At 35.3% G+C, this 25,219-nt stretch overlaps 1 long non-coding RNA gene across 1 annotated transcript in view; it reads right to left on the bottom strand.

The window, feature by feature from the left end:
* The window catches only part of LOC138925395 (uncharacterized), a 68,703-nt gene that overhangs the window by 12,680 nt on the left and 30,804 nt on the right, over window positions 1-25,219 (bottom strand). The window contains exon 3 of the long non-coding RNA XR_011441486.1: window positions 8,901-9,033. This is a non-coding gene — a long non-coding RNA (uncharacterized lncRNA). The remainder of the gene's footprint in view (window positions 1-8,900; window positions 9,034-25,219) is intronic.

Below are 25,219 nucleotides of genomic sequence, written 5' to 3'. Positions count from 1 at the left end.
AAGTAACAGAAAATGCACTTCCCATATCTATAGAGAAGTTTTTTGAGTTGAGGTTTAATTCAGAGGCTTTCTTTCAGTGTTTCAGTATTCCTGTGTTTGCTCCTTGCTTTCATTCTACAAATAGGAAAAGTTCAGAAGAGGTCATAGTCTTATTTTCTCCCGAAGCATTTTGCCCAGTCTAAATATATTTCTGGATTATAGTGGGTCAAGAATCCCACACAATTTCTAGATTTGATAAACTAAGGTTCAAGAAAAAAAGAGAGCAATAACATCTGAAAATAAAGCTTTGGTCACGCAAACTATTTTTTTTTTTTACAAGGAAAAAATATGATTCTCTGCTCTACAACTTTTTTCTTGGCTATATAGTTATCATGCTCAAGGATGAGAGAGAAACCGAGAGTGAAAGTTAATGGAACCTCATTAGAAAATATTAGAAATGAAATACGTCTTTTTTTAGTATACTGTAAATGCAAATGTTGTGAAATCTGAAAGAGTTGGAGGAAATTGAAAAATTTATCCTGCCATCTTTTAGGGAATAAATATGGGTAAATTAAGAAAACCAATTAAGATATAAAAACAGCAGGCTGATGGTTTCTAGGCAAGAGATAGCAGATCAAAAGTTTCAGGAAAAGACAGAAAGATCTCTTAGCTTGAAGCAAAGAATAGCATATGAAGGTTGTCAGCCTTTGCAGACACTAATAGGAGGTGAAAGCGTAAAACGTGAAATGATCAGAGAAAATAAATATGGACTTTCAGAGCAGGAAAACTGGGAAAGTTTTTCTATAGTTAATGGAGAGCCACAAAGAGAAAAAGACAAAGAACATAAGGTGTATTAAGGATAAATTATTGGCAGATGTCCAAGAATTGAAGAAAATAGAAATTTCCAAGTGTTACCACCTAAGAGTTATGCTTTTTCCTCAAAACTATGTCATTTTTTTGAAAAAAAAAAAACTCTTGAAGGATCAAAATATGTACATTCTAAATCTTCTCCAATACAAAGATATGTAAATGTATGACACAGACCACCACCTTTATTTATAGCCTTGCGGAGGATTGTAGAAACTAAATCAATCTAATTTGAAAAACCTGTGCTAGAAATTATATTGGTATTTGCACATTTCCTGTGGTTAACTAAAGATAGTCACAATTCTTTGATACTGGTCCCATTGAGAAATGGGGGGAGGGGACCACATGCCCTCTACCTTTGAATCTGAGCAGACTCCATGGCTGCTTGACCAAGAGAATACAGCATAAGTGATATTGTGCCAGTTTGTAGGTCCAGTCCTTAAGTAACAGGTAGCTTCTCCTTCCTGTTTCTCAGAGCACTGTCTTACAGTCCTGAGCCACCAAGTGAGAAGTCCAACTACCCTGCTAAAGAGACTACTTAGAGATGTCCAGAGACTACATGGAAAGGGAGAGAGGCTCAGATCAGCCCATTCTTCCAGCCCTTCTCGTTCAATGCTAACCATGTGAGCAAAGCCAGTAGGTACCTACCGGATCAGCCTGGCTGTCAGCTCAACATCGACTGAGCCCTGCGCAAGTTCCCGAGTGACAGAATGATAAGATAAAATCACTGTTGTTTGAAGTCATCAAGGTTTGGGATTGTTTCTTATTCAGCAATAGACAACTGGGACAGAACTTGTTCCTGGAAGTGGAGTGCCGCTGTAACAAAAATCTAAAACATGTGGACTGGAGGCTAGAGAAAAGAGGTTCCCCATGAAGTGGTCAAATGTTTGCCAAAACTATTGCCTGTGGCAACATGGGAGATAGAGAGGAGACCTAATGAACTCATGGATTTCATTGGACAGATTTTCAGAACAGAATGTAGAAATGGCTGACTGACCTTTTCTAGCTGCCTACGATAAAATATGAGAGAACTGAAGGAACTGTTAAGTTATTGAGCAGAATTTAGAGGAAATATAAAGGAACCAGGAGTTTAAGGGCTCAAAATAAGAATGTTTCTCATTTCTGATCTCTACCAGAAAATAGATTCTCAAATTAAGAAATGGCTTTAGGAGCAATCCTGAGAAAAAAGAGCAAAGCTGGAGGCATCACAATCCCTGACTTCAAAATATACTACAAAGCTATCAAAATCAAAATAGCATGGTACTGGTATGAAAACAGGCACACAGATCAATGGAACAAAATTAAAAGCCCAGAAATAAAACCACACATCTATGGACAGCTAATCTTCAACAAAGGAGCTGAGAACATACAATGGAGAAAGGAAATTCTCTTGAATAAATGGTGTTGGGAAAACTGGACAGCCACATACAAAAGAATGAAAGTAAACCATTGTTTTAGACCATTCACAAAAATAAACTCAAAATGGATCAAAGACTTAAAGGTAAGACCTGAAACCATAACTTCTAGAAGAAAATATAGGCAGTACACTCTTTGACATCAGTTCTAAAAGGATCTTTTCAGACACCACGTCTTCTCAGACAAGGGAAACAACAGAAAGAATAAACAAATGGGACTTCATCAGACTAAAGAGCTTCTACAAGGCAAGGGAAAACAGGATTGAAACAAAAACACAGCCCACGAACTGGGAAAACATATTAGCAAATCATATATCTGACAAAGGGTTAATCTCCATAATATATACAGAACTCACATGAACCACCAACAAAAAGTCAAACAACCTGATCAAACAATGAGCAGGGGATATGAACAGACATTTCTCTAAAGAAGATATACAGAAGGCCAATAGATATATGAAAAGATGCTCATCATCACTGATCATCAGAGAAAGGGAAATCAAAACTACACTAAGATATCACTTACACTCATCAGAATGGCTAAAATAACCAAGACAGAAAATAAAAAATGTTGGAGAGGTTGTAGAGAAAAAGGAACCCTCATACACTGCTGGTGGGAATGCAAACTGGTGCAGCCACTATTGAAAACAGTATGGAGATTTCTCAAAAAATTAAAAATAGAAATACCATATGACCCAGCCATCCCACTACTGGGTATCTATCCAAAGAACACGAAATCAACACTTCAAAGAGACTCATGCACCCCTATGATCATTGCAGCATTATTCACAATAGCCAAGATGTAGAAGCAACCTAAATGCCCGTTGACTGATGACTGGATAAAGAAGATAGGGTATATATATACAATAGAATACTAGTCAGCCATAAAAAAGGATAGAATTGTCCCATTCACAACAACATGAATGGACCTTGATGGTATTAGGATAACTGAAATAAGCCAGATAGGGAAAGACAAACTCTGTATGATTCTATTCATATGTGGAAGATAAACAAACACATGGACAAAGAGAACAGACTAGTGGTTACCAGAGGAAAGGGGTGTTGGGGGTGGGCACAAAGGGCGAGGTGGTGTACCTATAATATGATAGACAAATAATAATGTACAACTGAAATTTTACAATGTTGTAAACTATCATAACTTCAATTAAAAAATAAAAGAAATGGCTTTAGGGCAAACGCTAAATCTAGCCGGCTTCCAGAACAGGATGGCCTAAGGCTAAAGGTTTTCATGACATGACTGTAAGACATTCTTTTTTTTTCAACCGCAGAAAGATTTAAGAGTATGTCTAATAGGGCTTCTAATATTCTTAAGAATGTGCCTTACAGTTAAGCAATAGAGATTCTAGAAATATTAAAAGTATCCCATAGTAGCCTCATTGGAGCCTAAATAGAAAATAGATTATCTTGAGATTAGCACTGAATAGAGCTTATCCAATGGAGTGAGTTATGATTTGATACACAAAATCCTTGCCAATTTTTTAAGTAATTAGCTAGCATGGACTGAAAAGTACAAAGATAGTACAAAACAAAAATAATCTTTTGGGCCCTAATTTACACCACCAAAAGAAGCTTAAGAAAACTACTCAGATGAAAAGATGAGGTGTTTCTGATGGAAAGTAAAGGATGATTCAGAGTGAAGACCCAAGAGCTGTGGTGAATCATTCCCAAAGAAAAAGCCTGAGTGCTAATTAAGGAACTGACAGCATGTGCCTAGCTATATTTCAGAAATGCTATGAGCCAATGACTTTTATGTATGTCCTAATTCTTCACTTTCTCAATGGGAGGGTCTCCCGTAGTTATCCTATCTCTCATTATATGCTATGTATGTAGGGTCAGAAAACTTTATTTTTAGGTCACAGGACTGGAGTACATCCCCTGCGTTGCAAGGAAGCTCCAACAGCCTCATGGAGAAGCTCATTTGTAGGAGAACCAAGACTTTTGGCCTAACTCTCAACTGACAGCCAACATCAACTTTCCAGGCATGTGTGTGAACCATTTAGAAACGGATGATTCAGCCTTAGTCAAACTGCCCAGCTGACGTCATATGAAGCAGAGATAAGCCACACCCACTGTACCCTGCCCAAATTGAAGGTTCATAAACAAAACTAAATATTGGCACTATACTAAGCCATTGAATTTGTCATACAGCAATATGCAAACTGCCTAGTTTTAGGAGGTAGGGAATAGGATGAATCTACTGTCTCCAGGATGATAAGCAGACAGGGCAAGAAAGAAGCTCATAAAAATGGACAGATCTCCTCATAGACAGCACAGACGTGCAATTCAGGAAGTAAAGGAAACAAGTGAGGCATTGGTATCAATGCAGATTACACCACAGTTATCCATGAATATAACATATAATAAATAAGAGATGATTCAGAGATTTCAGAATGTTAATTATAGATACAAGGCATTACTATGGCCAAGTTGAAACTACTACATTAAGTTGTTCTCATATATCCTTGAAGATCTGAGCATCTGTATACAATAGATATTATCAGTACTGGGTGCAGCAAAGTAGAGAAGCCTCTGAATTGAGAATGTATTGTCCTTGCCAAAATGAAGGAGAAAAAAATAATTTTCAGGAAGAAAAGTTATTATAAGGAATCCTGGTGTCAAAAAGCCTTTGGTTTGAGGAGATCACTCTTGTCTTGAAGAATACTGTTTCCTTAGACAGATGATAAGAAATGACCTAGGTGGAGAGATTATATAAAAGCTGCTAGTAAACAAGCAGGAAGCTTTTGAAATTCATGAAAAATGTCAGTGAAGTGGGTCTGTACCCCGGGATAATTTAAAATGTACTGTATCTGGGAATTTAAAGAATAGACATTTTCTACACAACATAGCTTCTGCTATTATTTTCTTTATAAGTGTGTCATTTGGAGGATTCAGAAAATATAAGATAACAAAACAAACTACAAATGTAACTATGTTAATTTAAACATGCTGAATCTTTGAAACTAAAAGCTTCTCACTGGTAATTATAACTATAAAATTTCAGAGAAGAATGCATGGCTCTTCATATCCATATTCTTCTAGGGGGCAGAAATGTACTCCTCAGTCCTAAAGTTCATTCTCTTGGGCATCTGGGTTTTATTTTATTGAATAATCTGAAGTATATTTGAAGGTAGTATTGGAGAACATACTTTAAATAAGAAAAGCATTTAAATACAACCAACTCCAGTTTGGAAAATAAATGTAAACACAAATGATATATTATTGCAATAGTCACATTGAACTCATCGAGCTCTTTCAGGAACGTCAGGCCATTCAAATAGCCTCTCACTGCAATCCTTGCCACGTATATTTTTAGTTTAAGAATAGTTGAAATGAAAAGGCACTCAGTTAATTTGCAACACAAAATTCAATTACTGAAAATAAAATGAATTAGGTTTCTATTTATGAAACTATTCAAGGACCCAATCTAAATCAACTAAACTAGAAGAAGCTAGAAGCTCATGTTTTTATCATGGATTTTTAAAATCTCATCAAAACCACATTAGAGGTAGGGTAGTGATGATACATGAGTAAGATGGAAGGAAAAGTTTCTTTATCTCCTATCCATTGTCATATTGTATGCTCCATTCACTCAAATTGACTGTGCACTGTCTCAAATATTCCCACATTTCTTCCCCAGTAGCTGTGTTACACGTGGATTTCCCTCTTCATTGCTCTCTATCTCCCTAAGTTTTACCCACATATAAGACACAGCAAATGTCACTCAGACATTGAGAGGCCTGCTCTGGCCACCTATCCTCATGGAATTCTTTCTCTCTTCTAAAAATCCAGAATATTATTACCCATATTATGCATGGGTCATTATTATTTACTGCCTTTTTATTTATTTCATGGTTTTGAGTATGCATGATTTTCCCACATACACACAAGCAACAAATATTTCTGAGATGACTGAATGGCCAACAAATAGAACTGTACTATAATTAATCAATCATGAAATATTTACTGAAAATCCACCGTATGAAATTACTAAGTAGAACTTGTTTTCTTTCAGAATTCTGACCTACATCAATAAATACATGATTCTTTAGAGTGTAAATTTTCTTCACAGCCTGAGGGATATTGGGCATAGTCTTTTCCTCTGAAAATCATCAGCTTGAAAGGTACAAATATTATTTTATTAGTGTTTTACTTTCCTTTGATTATTGAGATGATGAACATTTTTAATGTATTTATCAATATTCTCCATTCCACCTCACAGAGGGCACAAGCATTACATTTTATGACTATAGTGGAAAGAAAACACATCCTTCTCCTTTTCTTGTTTTTCCCCATACTCTAGGTTTTCACTAGATCTGGTCAAGAAAAATGCTCCCCTAAGACTCCCTACTCTGACGACTACAAGTTTCCCATGTATCTCTAAGAGCTCATCAACTTTCATTGGCCCCCAGGCCCTCTTTATTTGATGTGTTTATTGTGGATCTTACCAGCTCTTGGAGAATAGGATTGCCTCAAAGTTAAAGTTAAATGAATATGCAAAATTTCATATAGAAGAATAAGTTAGTCAATACTAGATAGCTTAAAAACAATCTCCAATGTGGGGCAGGCAGCACAATCAATATGTTAGAACAAAAAGTAAACTAAAAACAAATTATAGTTTGAACATCTAGAAAGAAGCTTAGAATTTGAATTTAGCATTGGTAGATTTTGATTGTAGGCTCCTTCTTGTGTTAAACACTGACCATATTAGTGCCAGCCCAAGTTTCTTCACAGGGTTTATTGCAAGGATCCATTAAGATACATACATGAACATAATCTGCAGAGTCCCGGAACTTAAAAATATACTAGACATGATAAACGTTCAAGTATTGAATGATTAAAGCAAAATCACAGAAGTGTAAGTTGGAAGGGAAAGTGATATAAATCTTTGCCTGAACTTTTTATTATATCTAAGTTAAGTAGACACACAAGGAGTTAAAAGTTGGCAGCTTTGACAAGCACGTTTATCCTTAGCTGTTTTAATTAAACACAATCTTCTTTCATATCCCTCAATGGAAGATGGGCAAATTCAATGGGATATTTGATACTTTTCTCTGAAAGTTATACCCGTTATCATTTTTAGCATCCCACACCAAGCTTGTTACTTTCACTTCAGAACCGTAAAAGAGTATGCGGTAGGTTGTACTCTTGGCAGAGCTGGATCGTGACTCATCTCCAGTTGCTGTGCTCTGGGAAGTGAGCCTGAAGGGCTTCAGTGGAGTAGAATTATCCCAGCAAAGCCTATTGCCTTTTAGTCTTTGGGGATGAGGAGAAGGTGTGCCATTCCTCTGTTCTACTCTCTAGAGTCAGAACTAACAGTACCATTCAGGGAACATATTTGCCAGTTAGTCCTGAACACAAAATGCTATTTGCATAAAGCAAGTTTTCAATTGCTCTTGAGGGGGCAAATGTAGTCTAGTGTTGTTTTCTGTTTTGTCTAATGTGATGGTGCTTAGCAGCCTTTAAGAGGAGCTCATGGTGGGAGAGTTGGAATTGCTCAGCTCAGAAGAGGAAAGGAACTCAAAAATCAGATCAAGAAAGTTTTGTCTGCTTACTGGATTCACATATCAGCCATATATACCTTGAAAATAAAGGAAAAATAATCACAATGGGGGATTCCAAAAGAGTCAATATCTTTAAGAATTTAAGGGACTGGCATCTATTGTACTTTCCCCAGAGAAAATGATATGATGCAAAGAAACCACAGAAATAATGACGCCTGTCAAAGGAGGCACTGGGGAGAATATACCCAGGCTAGAATCAACCTTAATAATTGGCTTTTGAATACGTTTCCTGAGAAAATATTTCCTCAAGTTTCAAAAGAAAATGGAGCAAAAAGAATCAAAGAGAAATGAGGGAAAGAATTCCTGGGTTTACAGTAAACGGAGGCCATGAAAAAGGTTAAAGATGCTACTAAAACGTGGGATTGCCTAAATTCTGGAGTAGAAATATCTGGAGTCTGTATAGGAAACTCTCCTCTTCACCTGGGAGGCAGCTTAATTGTGTTGAGGAGTTAATGGGTAGAAAACAGAATGAACCATCCAAGAGAGAACAGCCTGGAGGTGAGGCTTATTACTGCTCCTCTGTGAGAGCGCTGCCCCTCTCTCGAGGTTCTATCTCCAGGGGCTCTCAGAGTGAAAACTGCTGAGCTGTCAAACCGAACCCTGTGCATTTCGGATCACTCAATGCCAACACTAGGCTTGATTTCCTTTTTTTGCCCTGGAAACAGATTTCTCATTAAGGCGGGTTGTTCTAATTAAGAGTGGTAGAGTTATACAGTGGTCAAAGCAGCAAAAACAAAGTCAAGGTCTTTATCCATTGGGGGGCTCAGCAGGTCATCCGGCTCCAGAATTTCAACAAACTTTAGCCTGGTTTACTTTATGTTTGAATGAAATTCAGACACAACTATCTTCAAGTTTCTTGAAACTTGGCACTTGTAATATTGAATTATTTATTATTCTCACGTTTCCTTTTTTTTCAGTATTTACTAGTAAAAACCCAAAAGAGTTTGTTTCAGAGACAGCAAGATAGGAAATTCGAAAAGTTCCCAATTTTTCCTTGAGTCTTAGAGACTATTTTATATTGAGCATCAGGCAGTGGTGTGCTACAGCTAAGTCTTACCAGCTGGTGAGAAATGACCGTGCACAACTCTTCCAACTCTGCAACACGATGTCATGTTGGTAGCTTGAAGTCAGTCACAGCAGGAGTGCTTACACCAAAGAAATTAAGAAATGCTCCAATTCAGTGTTTCCCCCTGGAGAAAGAGAGTCGGTTATTAAATGTTTACCAGCACACAACTGATGATAGTTACAGCAGCTAGAAGGGATCAGATGTATCAATGACTAAAGCCTAGATTAAAATTGAGGTCACTGATGGAAAGACAGCTCAGGCCTATAAGTAACCTGAAGAATGTTTAATATAGAAGACTATTCTTCAAACATAAGTAAATAAATAATTCAAGAGAAACAGTGGATGATTAGACAGTTGTAAGAAAAAGAGCAATGGTTGTCTTTCTATTGCACTGTGGATCCTCAAATAGCCGTATGCAGAGCACAGGAAACAGTATCATCTCACTTGTTACAACAGTACAAATTATTATATCGAAATTTATTATTTTCCAGGTGAGGAAACTGAGGCTCATTGAGGTTAAATGTGGCCCAAGGTCAGATAACTGATATAGAACAAAATCAAGAGTGGCATTTTGCCAGAGAAAGACCTGTCTATTATGACTCAAATGCTTTCCTAGAAGGCAACCGTTATTATTTAGTACTACTCTCGGCTCATTTTATTTTCTTGGGAAAGTATGAGGAGATAAGCCACAGTCCCAAGCTCATTCCTCTTCTACTGCACATGCTCAGCTTCATTGAGGTTCCGCACTGGTTGTCCACCAGATGTTCAATGTTATCTCCCTACTGAAGGTTGTGACAAAACCCCAGAGAGTAAAACGACAGCAATCTGTCAACTAGTCATCATTATATATTTTTTTCATTTTCCATTATTCTCCACCTTATGTCACTGTTTGTAGTGTGTGAATTGCTCATTGTTTATTTCCACTCATTTCTTTCATCACTATTTTTAATTTTAATGACATTCAACTGCTGAGAATATTCTTCAGAGCAAAGCTACACTTTTCCTCAGCAAAGAGAAAGACAATGAGGGCATATCTGTTACTCTGAGAGAAATCCAGAGGTGCAGGATGTTTTGCGATCAGCAGCAGGAAGTCTGATGGATGCTCTGATTTACATTTTAATCCCATAAGTCTGTTGCTGAAAATTATGATAGAGTGGTTATTTACCCACTAGAACTCTCACAGTTTAATTGAAAAAGGCTAAATTTGAATCATCCTGCAAGCAACCAGAATTTTAGTTGAGTACTTAGAAGTGTGAAATGTTAAACTATGACCTCATTTTTTGTTCTTTTCTACTTGCCTCCTCTTCCTAAATCTAATTCAGTAAATCAACAAACTCTATTAACCAAAATTAAATACCAGCTAGTGTTAAGTACAGGCCATACAAACATGGACATATCAACAAAGGTCCTACCATAAAGGAGTTTATGGCTATGTCCCAAGAAAACAATAAATAAAACTCGTTATGATAAAATGTGATAATAGATACAGTAGAGATAGGTACAAAATGACTATAGGATAACAGAAGAGAGAGTGATTAATTTTCAGCAAGAACTTAGAAAGTCTTCACAGAACTAATGATATTTTATCTGGACTTTGAATTATGAGAGCAATTTTTCTATATACATGAGTTAAAAAGGGTGCCCTGCATTAAGTAAAATATGGCTAAAAGTCACAGAGGGAATGAATATTGGTCTGATAAAATAGCATGCAGTGGATTTTGTAGAATGGTAGGAAATAAGGATTAAAAATTTAGTGAAAGATAAATTGTGAAGAACTTTGAATGCTAGCTAACTTTTCAGAAATTTATCTAATAGGTGTTGCTGGCTCCACTGGAAGTATTTAATCATTGTCCTTGTTTATGTATGAGCCTCACAAAAAATTGGACTTTAATCTCATTCTGATTCATACTCTGGATATTAAGTAAAAACAGAATATCCTCGGTTGAGTAACTTTTGAATAAAAACTCTCTGTTCAATTAATTTATACTACAAATATTTTTCAGTACTTCCTCTGTCCCTCAGATTCTTCTAGGTAATGAAGTATAGTGGGAAACACCACAGGCAAGGTTTATGACATGACAAGATTATTCTTCGCAACATTTACAAAATTTTATTCTGAGTGTTCATCTAACTATATGGAATGATTTTGGCTTAAATTTTCAAGATTTGGGGAAAGTTGGGGAATTTTTTAAAAATGATCTCTCTGTTTGCCTACCCCATTCTACTTGGCATTTGTGGAGCCAACTTTCTGATGCTGAGTCAACAAGCAGTATGACTAATTTTCAACATCCATTGGTCAGTAGAGGTATGGACTATTACCAAAGTATTAGGACAGATAGCTGCCTACCATTTGTTGCATGACTATTAGAAACCAGGCCTGTATTTGTTAGTAATTTAGTTAATACAACCTTATAAGTTAGTTTAGTATTGTTACCTCCACTCTGTACCTCAGAAACCCAAGGTTCTGAATGATTGAGTTGGCTTCTTTGTAGTTGATAATTTCTGCAAGTAAATTCAAACTCAAATTTGTCTGGACCCTAAGACCAAACCCTAACACTTAATGTATATACCTGTGTCTATTTATTTGTTCATGTGTTACACAGGGAGCTGAAAAAATCATCAAAAGTTATGGGAATAGGTCTTTCCATTCATATCTACATGAGTGCTAGTAATCAAATAATTATTAAATCTGAATCAAACACCTATTAATCCACCTCAAAAGTATAGAGATTCAATGGAATCTAAGTGATGTGATATTTTATTGTTTCTTCAAGAAATGAGAGAGAATTTTTGCCAAACCAATAAAATCTGTTCTATAAAGCCAAGTCTCTGTCTTCCTTTTAAAAAGAAAACAGTGTCTCGAAAGATTCATAAAATCTTACCCATTTTAATGAAATCTGAGTAATTCTTGTCTGATTAACATTCAAACATTAAACTTATTCTTTCAATTAAGTGAAAAATTTTGCTAATCAATAATGTTTCTTTTGAGAGCAAAGATACTGATTTTATTATGCTGAAAAACAACATACACCTAATGGAAGAATTATAAGAAGGGATGTATCTTCTTAGAAAACAAGAAGATGCATGTGAATCCAACATAACTGTTTTGATTCTAGAAGTAAAGTGGAATTTCACATAAATATCTAGTTTTCTTTTTCAGTAAAAAATAAGAATTCTTACTATATATGTAGCGGGAATGTATAGATTGATAGATAGTTGGGTAGACATTGAAAAGATGAAAACTTAGAAATTAAGGTATCCAGTAATGATTGTAACATTCTCTTATCAACAGATACTTTTCCCAATAATTTTCATCTTGTCTTATAAATATTGGACTCCTTATAGGGCATTAGCTGAAAGCGTATTCACATTTGTCTTATCTGTCTCTGTTCCTTAAGGCTCTGTAAACATCAGAGCGATTCTGCTATCGCTGTTGAGAACAGAAACTTGAAAATGGCATTTTGAATGTAGATGAAAATTGATTCTCCCAAGGAAATTTTGCTTACCCGTTCAATGCAGACAAGGTTTTTCTGGTGTGGGCATTGCAGCATTAAAAATGGGAAGTGTAAATTTAGACCTGCTATATTATGATCTGTGATCATTATAAATAAGAATACTAGAAACTCTAGGAATCAACATAAAACTGTCCCCACTGGGCCCATTACACCAGCTCCTTTTGTTGGCTTTTTCTTGAATTTCCTATTATTTGCTCATCTGAGATTACATATCACATAGCTCTTCCCAACCTGTAGCTGACCTCTTAAGAGGTGATAAGATAAACTGCCAAAAAACAAGCTAAATATACATATATTTGACAGGGAACGGGTTTGTATCATTAAAAACTATTAAAATGAAAACAGTACAAAGAATCCATGGCTTCCAGCCCATGAGATGGAGACCTGACATTGGATCTCAATTAGCTGCTAGTAGGTCTTCAGTGACGGTTGCTTCCTTTTATCTCCAAAGATATCCCCTAACTATGAAAATCAGGTTACTTTAATTCCATTTCATGATCATCCCAGGAAAGGACACCGTGTGTTATCCTCATTGCTGGACTCTTCAGATTCATTCGCATGCATTAACCTTCATGGTATTTGTTGAGTTATTCAACTCTTTGTATATCATGAATAATTTCATTAAACATTAAGAATTTACCCACACTGTATCTTTGAGTATTTTTAAATATTTACAATTTGTAATACCGAATAAATATGTAATGGGTGGGGCAGAGTTTCTAGGTTTTAATATTGCTTAAACCTGTCATGTTCTATAAGCTTTTGGGACTTATATAATATTCAGCTCCTTAATTCAGCGTCAGAACTGTTATCATATGTTGATAGAAAAATAACAGCCTAGTTGGGGCTCTCTAGTCACTAATAATTCCTATTTTGATTTGATTAGCATATAAATGCTCCTAGATTTATGCAGTGTCAGGGGAAAATGTATTAAAAATACTCCTCAGGGTTCTCTCTTACTCTCATTTTAATCAAGCAAGAGAGAAAGAATCTGGTCATGCGTGAAGCCTAACTTGCCTTTCTTCAAATCCTTGACTTATGGAAGTTTCCAGAAAAAAAATTTGGCAAAAGATGACATCAGAGGAGACTTTACTTCACAGTTTATGAGCAGGAAACATTGATGAAATACACTTTTTCTTCAGTTTGCCTTTCCCAGGATGTCTGTAATGTGGTTGAAGAGTGGATAAAGATTCTGGTCATAGAGATAACTCAACAGCACCCTGGCCAGATCATCTAACAAATGGCAAAGCTCTCATCTAAATAATGAGAGCCCATTGAATCAAAGTTATAGAATAGGTTTCTGCACATTTCACTTTCTTTAATACATTGAAAAGCCAAATGCATCTATTTTGTCTTCAATGCCATATTATGAGTGCTCCTCAAGTATGTGACCAAATAGAATTTTGTGATACCACAAAAACATTGTTATAGTCATAAAGACGCAGTCCTTTAAAAATCTCAGCATTCATTGTATTAGTAGGAGGTGAAAATGGAAAGGAAGAGACAATGCTAAAAGGAACCATAGACGAGCATCAAAGCTCTATTAGATTAGAACTATCAAGCAGGGGTAAATCAGCCCTGTCCTATAAGTGGGCATGCTAGCTCTCAGCACTGAGCTTTCCCACAGTAGAAATTTCTGGAAGAATAACAAAAAAAATTAAAGTGAATAATCAAATATAAAGTAACATCTCCCTAGGGTAAATGTGTCACGTCTCAATAAATACATTGGATTAAAAAAAAGACGTAATTGAGATGAAAAATAAAAGGGAAAAACAATCAAGGATAGAGATCATATAAGATAAAATTTAGAAAAGCATGCCTAAAAAAGTGATTTAAAAGTTATCTTTAGAAAAAGATCAATGAAATTATCTCACTCTTAATAAATTAAATTTATATTTATTTTTCCGATCAGTTTTACACTTTAATATGTTTTTGTGATTGCTGTTCATTTTTCTTTTTTGAAGAAGAAGATTAGCTCTGAGCTAACTACTGCCAAACCTCTTTTTGCTGAGGAAGACTGGCCCTGAGCTAACATCCATGCCCATCTTCCCCTACTTTATATGTGGGAGGCCTGCCATAGCATGGCTTTTTGCCGAGTGGTACCATGTCTGCACCCTGGATCTGAACCAGTGAACCCAGGGCTGCCAAGAAGCGGAACGTGCTAACTTAACCGCTGCACCACCAGGCAGGCCCCGTTGTTCATTATTTAAAATGTTCTTGTTCTGAATATATTTCTAAGATTTAACTTTGAAGATCTGAGAATTTTTGTCCCAAATTTTATCTCATTTTGAGTTTAATCTTTCTCAACACCATTCAGTGCACATTTCAGACAACATTTAGATACATATCAGCACAGAGAGAGATGTGCTACCTTCTTATGAAATTATCTTGTTGTTTTTCTGCTTCCATGTAGAACACATGTTCTTTAAAAACATCTTTTTGCCAGTAGAACTGCATTGTCTTCACAGTCCACTCCCAATTCATTCTGCTTGTAAGTATTACTTTAAAATGGGGTCTTCTGAACTATTTAATAGAATATTCATAAATCTTTTCATGAGAATTTTGTTACTCTTTTGAGTTTTTCTAATTAAAAAAATGTAAAACTGCCCACCATTTATTTAAATCATTTGCAATTTGCTTTCGTAAGGCTAAAGTAAATCTATATTTCTTCCCTGGTTATCAGGCTGTAAAAGATGTCATGATCACTTCCCACAAGCTTCCTGTCATTTCCACTTTACCAAGTTATTCCTCCATATTTTGCAGAATTAGGACTAGAGCCATAGTTCCCCTATCATTGTCTTGCCTTTCTGGAAAATGAAATTGTCAACTAGTATATTGAGAACTTGCCAGATTAATTAAGGTAAGCTCCTAAATTGAATACCCAGCAGATATTTTGCAAATATTTATTACATAAAAATATGATATGCCTAATGGCACAATTTTATAATAAACAAGAAGGTGCAGGATTTTATGTGCAATATGATTAGAACTCTGTGGGAATGAATAAAGATGTGCATAGGATACCAGCCTAGATTCATGGGTCCAGTTACAAGATAGCATACTAAATATATGCTATAGGCTCACCCTATATGCTGGAAAAGGCAAAAAAGCATTTTGGCAAAGAAAGGATCATGTGTAGAAAGAAGACAAGATGGGAAATATCAGAGGACAGAAACTAAGCAGACAGGATTTGGTTAAAGCGAACAGCCTAAACACTTGAAGGCATTTCAGGAGGGTAAGAATGGTAAAGACAAGAACAAAGCCAACAGATTTCATGCCTACAGGCAGTATAAGTCATGAGTATGAGGGGCTTGATGGTCAACTATCTGAGGCTGGGGGTCCCATAGTGGTTGCAGTCAGGCTGACCAGTCCCAAAGTATGGTTAATTGCTGGAATAAAAGCAGTTTCAACAAGATTGTGTGATGTCTGCCAGGAACTACAGATACAGCATTGGGGCCATGGTCTATTTTATGGGATTCCTTGGAAGGAATGAGAAGCAGTTGATCTTAAAGGAGCACCAATGGAGTCATCCACACAATAACATAATCAATCCTTTCCTGAATATTTTGGAACTCAATGAGGATCACTTGCCCTGCCAATGGAGTTTGTTTCATATCCCAGGTAGACTGCCCAAGAGGAGGAAGTTGACATTCTTAAAGGATTGCCTAAATCTATGTGAGCTCACATAGAAGAACCAAAAGATGTTTAAAGACAATCAGTGTATTGAAAAGGAATATTGAAAGGAAAACTTTTACCAAAGTATAAGTAACGTATAAGCAAAGTATAAGCATTTATACCCAAGTATAAGCAAAAAACATGCTATACAAGGATTGTCTACTAATTTTTCTATCAGTAACAGTGGATATAAGAAGACAGAGAAAAATTATCAGAGTTAAAAGAAAAATTTTAAACCCAGACAACCACCTTCCCCTAGATTATTTGGTAAAATGTAAGGATGAAATAAAGTTATTTAAAGGGAGACAAAAATTTAAAATATTGTCAATGTCCCCAGCTATCAGACTCTAAGAATTGCTAAAGTCATGCTCTAGAAAGATAAAACTGTAAGTGATTATTATAATTTCAATATTATTAAAACTATATATTATAGTTTTATAGATATAAACTATAAGGTAATATTAGCATGTTACTGGAATGGGAGAAGAGAGGAGGGGAATAGAGATATATATACATGGGCTGTTACCTTGCATGATAACAGATAAATTTAATAAAACACTCAGTACTTTAGGAAGAAAAATAACATTATGTATGTATTAACATTGCATATGTCAAATTCTGCTTTCAGTAATGGTGGGGTAAGTAACTTGGACCATGTGTTTACTGCTATAAAAACTTGACAAAATTTTTTTTTTTTTGAGAAAGATTAGCCCTGAGCTAACGTCTGCTGCCAATTCTCCTCTTTTTGCTGAGGAAGACTGGCCCTGAGTTAACATCTGTGCTCCTCTTCCTCTACTTTATATGTGGGACACCTACCACAGCATGGCTTGCCAAACAGTACCATGTCCGCATCTGGGATCTGAGCTGGTGAACCCCAGGCCGCTGAAGTGGAACATGCAAACTTAACTGCTGTATCACTGGGCCGGCCAAACAAAATGTTTTTTAAAACGTACGTTTAAAGGCCCAGGAGAATTATCAAAACATTGAAGAATTACAGAGCCAAGATCTAGGAGACAAACAAATACAGCAAGAAGAAACAAGTGTTTGAAGCCACTGCATCTTAAGGTATTGGCCAGTACCCAAAGAAGGAAACTGAAAGGCTGAGAAACTGAACAGAACTTTTGATCAATTAAAGTGGCTGGGAGTCCAAAACTAGAGTTTAAGGCCTCATACTGAAGGGAGTGGTTGTGGGTCTATGTTGTAAGAATGAACATGGAGCAGAAACAATCTCTCTTAGGAACTGAAACCCAGAGTAGAAAAATTACTTGATTTTATTCAGGTTAACTGGAATTGCAAAATTCCTTATCCATCTGCAAGATAAAAAAGTAAAATGTATAGCCATCCCTGGTGGTCTAGTGATTAAGTTTGGCATGTTCCACTTCAGCAGCCTGGATTTGATTCCCAGGCACAGACCTACATCATTTGTCTTTCTGTGGCCATGCTGTGGTGATGGCTCACATACAAAACAAGGAAGGTTGGCAGTGGATGCTAGCTCAGTGAAAATATTCCTCAGCAAGAAAAAAAAAAGGTAAAATGTAAATGCTCTTGAGATGTCTGGAGGAAAATATTATTATCTTATACCTGAAATTATCTCAGACTCTTTTCACAAATAATGTCTGATTGTCAATCAAAAATAATCAAGTGTTAGGGGAGACAAAATAAAATTATTAAATCCAGAAAAAATAACAGACAATATATCAAAATTCACAGTTATCTAAATAATAATATCATTAGACATGATTTTAAGATAATTGTTTACTATGTGCTAGTAAATAAAAGCCTAGACCAAGAACTTGTCAAAGAAATTGAGACCATAAAAAAGATCAAAATGGATATTCTAGAACTGAAGAAAAACTAACTAAACTAAATGTGGGAACTAAATGATTGGATTAATAGGAAATTAGATGCAACAGAAGAGAGAATTAGTGAAGTAGATAATAGGTCAGATATAAACACCCCAAATAAAGCACAGAGGTCAAAAAAACAAAAACACTATAATGGAACAAAAGATATACAATGTAAAGTTCTAATACATATTTAATTTTAGTATGAGAATTAAAGGAGAGAGAACACAGGCAATATTTGAAGAATAAATAGCTGAGAATTTTCAAAGACAAAAACATCTTCAAGGCATGAATTAAAGAATTCCTGAGGCTGGATCAATACTCAAAAATCAGCTAATAAAATTCACCATAGTAATAGGCCATATAAAGAAAATCAAGCAAACATCTCACTAGTTGCAGAAAAAGCACATAAATAAATTCAACATACATTTATGATAAAAACTCTCAGAAAACTAAAAAAACCTCTGCAGCTAACTTTCCCGAATATTGAGAACACAACAAGAATGTGTCTTCTGTCACGATTCATGTTTGACTTCCTACCAGAAGTCTTATCCATTGCAATTAGATATCTATAAGCCAAAAAAAGAACCTTGACACATATGTCCCAACTTACAAAAAATTAGCTTAAAATGGTTCATAGCTCTAATTGTAAAACATAAAACATTCAGAATAAGCATGGTAAAAATCTTGTGACCTTAAGTTTGGTGATAACATTTTAGACATAACATCAGAATCAGGATCCACAAAAGAAAAAAAAAATTATACATTGAAATGTATAGGAGGGGCTGGCCCCGTGGCCGAGTGGTTAAGTTCGCGCGCTCCGCTGCAGGCGGCCCAGTGTTTCGTTGGTTCGAATCCTGGGCGCGGACATGGCACTGCTCATCAGACCACGTTGAGGCGGCGTCCCACATGCCACAACTGGAAGAACCCACAACGAAGAATACACAGCTAGGTACCGGGGGGCTTTGGGGAGAAAAAGGAAAAAATAAAATCTTTGAAAAAAAAAAGAAATGTATAGGACTAAAAAAAAGTTTGCTTTGTTAAAGACACTGTTAAGAAAATGAACAGTCAAGTGATAGACTTAACTGTAAATCACATATCTGATCATGGACTTGTACACAAACTTCATAATTCAAGAATAAGGAAACAACCCAATTTACAAAAAAATGGACAAAAGAACTGAACAGACTTTTCAACAAAGAAGATATAGAAATTAAAAATGTGTATAAAATTGCTCAATGTCATTAGTTATTAGGAATATGCAAATTGAAACTACAATGAGATACCCCTACACTCCTGTGAGAATTGTTAATATCAAGTAGACTGTCAATACCAAATGCTGGCAAGTGTGGAATAACAAAAACTTTCATTCATTGCTGATGGGAAAGCAAAATGGTGCTGCTACCTTCAAAATCAGTTTGGCAGCTTCTTGTGAAATTAAGCATATAATTGCCATAAAACCCACCTTGACCTCTCCTAGGTATTTCCCATGGAAAAATGAAAACTTAAGTTCAAACATGTTTGGAGATGTTTACAATGGCTTCATTTATAATTCCCCAAATGGAAATGTTCTTGAACAGATGAATGAGGATGCAAACTGTGTGTGGTACACCTGTACAATGGAATGCTACTGAGCAATAAAACAGAACAAATTATTGATCCATACAAAAACATGGATGAATCATAAATGCATTTTTCTAAGTGAATGAAGCCAGACCCAAAAGCCTACATAGTGTGTGATTCCATTTACATGACATTCTGAAAATGACAAAACTTTTAGAAAAAGTAAATAATTATGTGACAATCTTTCTCCCTGAAGAATTTCAGTAAATAAATGTAGAAGGAATGAGAGAAATAGAAAATATTAGAACATCACAGTAATAAGTACTTCAGGCAAGATGCACTGATGAAAGCTAAAATTAGTAAGTGAAACTTGAAGGAGAGAGAGAGAATTTGCATATCCTTAAAGTGCTTTCCCGTAACATGTATTGATAACTGAATGGTTTTAACATATGTTCACAAATTCTTTGATACTCTTCCCTCCAGGAGGTGGAGCTCAGTTTCCCTCCCTTCACTGTGGGCTGGGTTTAGTGTCTCGCTTGCAAAAACTAAGAGTATGGAAAGAGAAAAACAGTCACTTTACAGTGGAGCAATCTGGCAAACACCACCACAGCCATGTGATCAAGATTAAGCTCACCAGGAATAATCCATTTTGATATCACGTATTCCCTGATATGGCACAATTAGAAGGGCACGTCACCTCTCAGTATATTTCACGAAATATATCCACAGCCCCAGTCTAATCAAGGGCAAACGTCAACTGAAGGACGTTAAAAAAATACCTGACCAATGCTATTCAAAAGTAAGTTCATGACAAACAGGGAAATACAGGGAAACTGTCACTGATTCAAGGAGACTAAAGAGATGTGACAATTATATGCTATGTGGTATTCTGAACTGGATCTTACGGCAAAAACTGGACATCAGTGGAAAAAGTGATAAATACACATAAAGCTGCAAGTTTTTTCCTGGTATACAATCTCCTCTCATTCCTTAGGACTGGAATCTTCCATTTTTATCTGTTCACATTGTTAACCAGGTGAAAATTACATCTCCCAGCCTCTTTGCAACTTGACCTGACCACATAACTGTGTGGTTCAAGGAGGTTTGAGTAGAAGTGGTGTATACGACTTCAAGGAGCTTCCTCAAAATGAAGAGGCGCATCCTTCTATTCCCTCCCAACCTACTGCCTGGAACAGGACCCATCCTAGACTGTGAAGTCGGAGGCCACAGCAAAGGCATGGCTGAGCAGAGAAGTGGAAGTTTCCTGGATTCCCTCCACCACATGAACTCATAGTCTCCAGACTGCTTTCTTTTTAAAAGAAATCTCTTTCTTGTTTAAGCCATTATTTTTTAGCTCTTCTTTTCCTTGAATCCAAAATTAGTCTTAATTGATACCTGTTACTTTCATGTTTCTTTTATTTTTCTTCCTTAACAACACTGTAAGCTCAAGTGACTGTCCCCCCTCAGAAGGGAGCACAACTCAATACCCACTCCGTAGGAATAATTAATAAAAACTCATTAGATCGATTGATCATCATTTTACTCCAAAATTGCCTGAGGACAAGACTCCAAACTGTGGCAGAGGTGTACAATAACACCTTCGGGCAAGTTTGTAAACCATTTAAGGTTTACATCTATCTGTGAAGTTTCACTGCATTACTCTTCAGTGCAAGTATGACTCGTGCTTCTCGAGGTTTTTCAAATCCACATGGCAAATATTTAACTCTGTAATGAGTTCACTGTTAAGAACCAAAATGGCTGCTTGTGTCTCTGTTCATATATTGATACGGCAGCATTTATTGATTTGTAGACTCTGGTTATCACTATGACATTAATCCTTATTAACACTAATGCAGCTTACCATAAGTCTAATTAAGATTCATCAGGATAAAAATGAGATTGGGGCAATTCTTATTTTTGCTTAAACCAGCTTGTCCATTCCCATTTGTTGGACTTTTCCTATTCATCTACTGGAACTGTTGCTTTTCATTAATTCTGCAAAGTAATGTGCCATTTTGATAGAATGGAGCCTGAGAAAATCAGATGCTATTTTAAAAGTTCATTTATGAAAATAGAGAAAAATGAGCACAAGTAGAGAATCAAATAGTGTTATTAATTTATTAATAACAATAACTACCTTTGAGGAGTTTTCTTCATGTCTGGGAAGTATGTTAGCTCTAAGTCTAACTGCTTGGGTGCTAAAATGGAGACAACCATAACTTTCACAGCTTGGAAAATTGGGGGTTTACATTCGATAAATTCACCAGATGTGGGTTGCTTCCTGTTAGCCAGTAATGATGGAGTCTGGAAATAATTTTTTTTCCTGAATTTAAACTTCGGAATATTTGATCTGTGCTACAAAATACTGCATCACATAGTAAGAGGACTATGGAGACCATGGAGTCTTTTCTTTTCCTCTCAGTAGTGTTCCATTTAAATCAGTTCTATTCATGTAAGATTTGCATAGGGAATTCCACCAAGAAAAATTGAGCTGTGCCCAAACTAACTTATGCCTTCTGAGCATCAGGACGCCATCATCAATGCAGTTGATCCTCAACAATAATGAGAAGATCGCTAGCCATACAGGTGCTACAAGATGTTGAATTCTCAAGCAAAATTTTTATTTCAGGCAATGCTCAATTGCGTTTATAAAGCAATATACAGATACATCTGAAATAACCACTCATTTTTCTTCCTTTTAATTAATTTACTTTTGTTTTTTTTATGAGTCTGAGGGAGTTTCCCACCTATTTTTAAAATTAGTTTACTTGCTTTTTAATAGTTATTATGTAAACACCATATCAAATTCAAAAGATGAAAAAAGCTGTAAAGTGTAGAGAAAATTGTCTTTCTCCTATCCTTTTCCTGTGTCATCTAGTTCAACCACTGTTCCCAGTTTCACATGTGTGTGATCATAGACACTTTGTGCATATAAAGGTGTATATACATAAACACTTATGTTACATAAATGGAAGCAAGTTATGTACACTATCTGGAACTTTGATTATTATATTGAGCAATAAATCTTGTAGATCTTTCTATATAATAAGTGAGGAGATGCTTCATTTTTAATAAGTACATAGAATTCTATTATGTGAATGTAATAGTTAAGTTGATTCTAATCTTTGCTATGATCAACAATGTGAAGGAAATTGTTATATAAATTATATTTTATTCATGTGTGAAGATATCAGTAGGATAAATAAATAGAACTGCATTTGCTAGGTCAACCAGTATGCATGTTTTCCTTTTTAAAATTTGGTTCAATGTTGTCAAATTGCACTTCATGAAGAATGTATCAATTTATACTCTATCAATAATTTATAAGAATCGCATTGTCTGGTAATCTCACCAACACTTAGACTAATAAAGCATTTTGTTCTTTTCCAATATGATAGGTTATAAGTAGTATCTCATTGTTTTAATGTGAATTTGAACTGTTTCATTTGCCCATTTTTCTTATTAGTTTCTTGGTTTTTTACTTATTGATTTTTAAGAAATCACTTTGTATGTTAAAAGCTATTCATCTGTTAAAGAAATTAATCCCTAATAGTAGTGAGTTGCAAATATTTTTATAGTTTGTCTTATTTTCTTACTGTGTATATAGCTTTTCCACAAAATTTAGATTTTTATCTAACTGAATTTTATCAATATTTTCTTTTATGGCTTCCCAAATTCTCCCACATCCCAATAATGCATTAAAAAGGCTATTATGTTTTTCTAGTACTTTTGTGTGGTTTTCCGTCTTACTTTTAAATTTTAATCCATTGGGTTTTTATTTTGATATTAACTTGCAATAGAAATTGAGCTTATTTTTTTTCAGATAACTAATCATTTGTCTCTGAACCACATATTGAATTATCTATTTTCCTACTAAATTGGAATGCCATCTTTACCATATACCAAATGCTAATGTAAAAGCTAGTACTTAAGAATACTTACTGTGGGCCAGGCCTACCCTCAGCACTTTCCATATAAAAGCTCGTTTTGTTTTCAAAATCATCCCACTCTAAATTTCTATGTATGTCCTGATATGTTGGAGCTAGCTTGTACTGGTTGCCAAGAGCAAATTGTTAAATTTCTAAGATTTATTAAGTCAGTTCTTAAACATGGTCATTATTAGAAATTAAATATCAACATAAAATTAAAGTAAACAAAAAATTAAACAAGTAAAAACAAAAGTAGTAAATATTAAAAACTCATTTCTTTCTAATTATTTTATTATTTATACTAGAGTTTATTTACATCTATAGATATATATGATAGAAATACTATATAATGGTATGCTGCTACATATCTGTTTCCAGGTCTGTCTTTGCTAACATCATGTTTATAGCTTGGAATTTACCATAATGGCAGTATTTACATCACATGAATTGGCAAATGTTAAAAGTCAAGGCTTTTTCCTCCTCTGTGAACCTGTTAAACATTTACCAACACAATTATAATTACGTATATATTCATGGTTATGTCCTTCTACCTATATATATGCTATGTATACATATGTTTATATATATGTGTGTAAGTGTATATGAATGTACGTGTGTATATGATTGTCTATACATTTCCAGGTGTTCAGATTTCTTTCTTTGTCTGTCTCTTCTGCTAATACCAACTGATTTTAATTATAAGATGTTTTAATATTACATGAGAGAATCACAAATCATTATTCTCTATTTTCAGATTTTTTCCTGGACATTAATGCTTTAAAATTTTCTCCACTACTTTTTTTTAATTTTACTCTAGTTTTCTTGATAGCTGCTGTGCTATTTTTTCCACCAGGATTAAGTTAAATTTATAGATTACTTAGGGAGATTGGCATGTTTAGGAAGTTGAGTATATTTACTCGGAACACAATATCTGTTCATTTGCTATTTTCTTTTGTTTTACTCAGAAGCTTTTCTGAGTCTTTGCTTTTCCTCTGCACTCTTTTTAAATCATGTTGGTGTTATTTGTTCCTTAAAGATTTGGTTAAATTCTTCTTTTGAAACTTGGGTCTATTTTTCTTTTTTGTTTTGTTTTGTTTTCAAGTGTAGGAGTTGGTAATGGAGATAGTAAATCATTTGGCTATTTTCTTTTCCTTCTGTGGCAATTGGTCTGTTTAGGTTGGTCTGAGTTCAACTTTAATAATTTTATATTTGTCCTGAACATAATCCATTTTTTTCACATTCTCACACAGATTTGAGCAAAGCAGTCCATTGAGCAGCCACGGTCACTACCCTGCCTGTATCTCCTAGCACTCTCCAGTTAGCGTCTGCCTCTCTTTGCATGAAATTTTGTCTAAGCTGTGGAAGGCAGCCAGGAAAGGCCTAGGAGTTCATTAATAACTTCTCGGAGCAGCATCAAACAATGATTGGCAGAAGTCGATGTGTACATACTCCAGTTCCCTCCCGCCATGTGCAAGGTAAATCTGAACCTTGTGCTTTAAATTATTTCTCAGATTAACCTCTAGTTACTTCCCCATGGTGATAGCAGTCTTGATGCTAATCCTTTATGAACTGTTTTCTCTTTGCCACCAAATGCCATGAGCCTCCCAAATAAACTATTTGGACCCAAATTCTTTTCTGAGGCTCTGTTTCTGGGCAAACTCAAATTAACATATAGATTAATTTTCTTATCTTTGTATCAGTATCTCTGATTAGTTCCCTAAATTTAGGTTTATTTTGTTAATGTATCAGCTTCCTAGCTCCCTCATCTTTATTATTTCAACCAA

Source organism: Equus caballus, chromosome 8, assembly GCF_041296265.1.
Source record: "Equus caballus isolate H_3958 breed thoroughbred chromosome 8, TB-T2T, whole genome shotgun sequence".
Lineage (NCBI taxonomy): Eukaryota > Metazoa > Chordata > Mammalia > Perissodactyla > Equidae > Equus > Equus caballus.
Note: the sequence above shows the minus strand (reverse complement) of the source record. Positions and strands in the feature narration are given on the sequence as shown.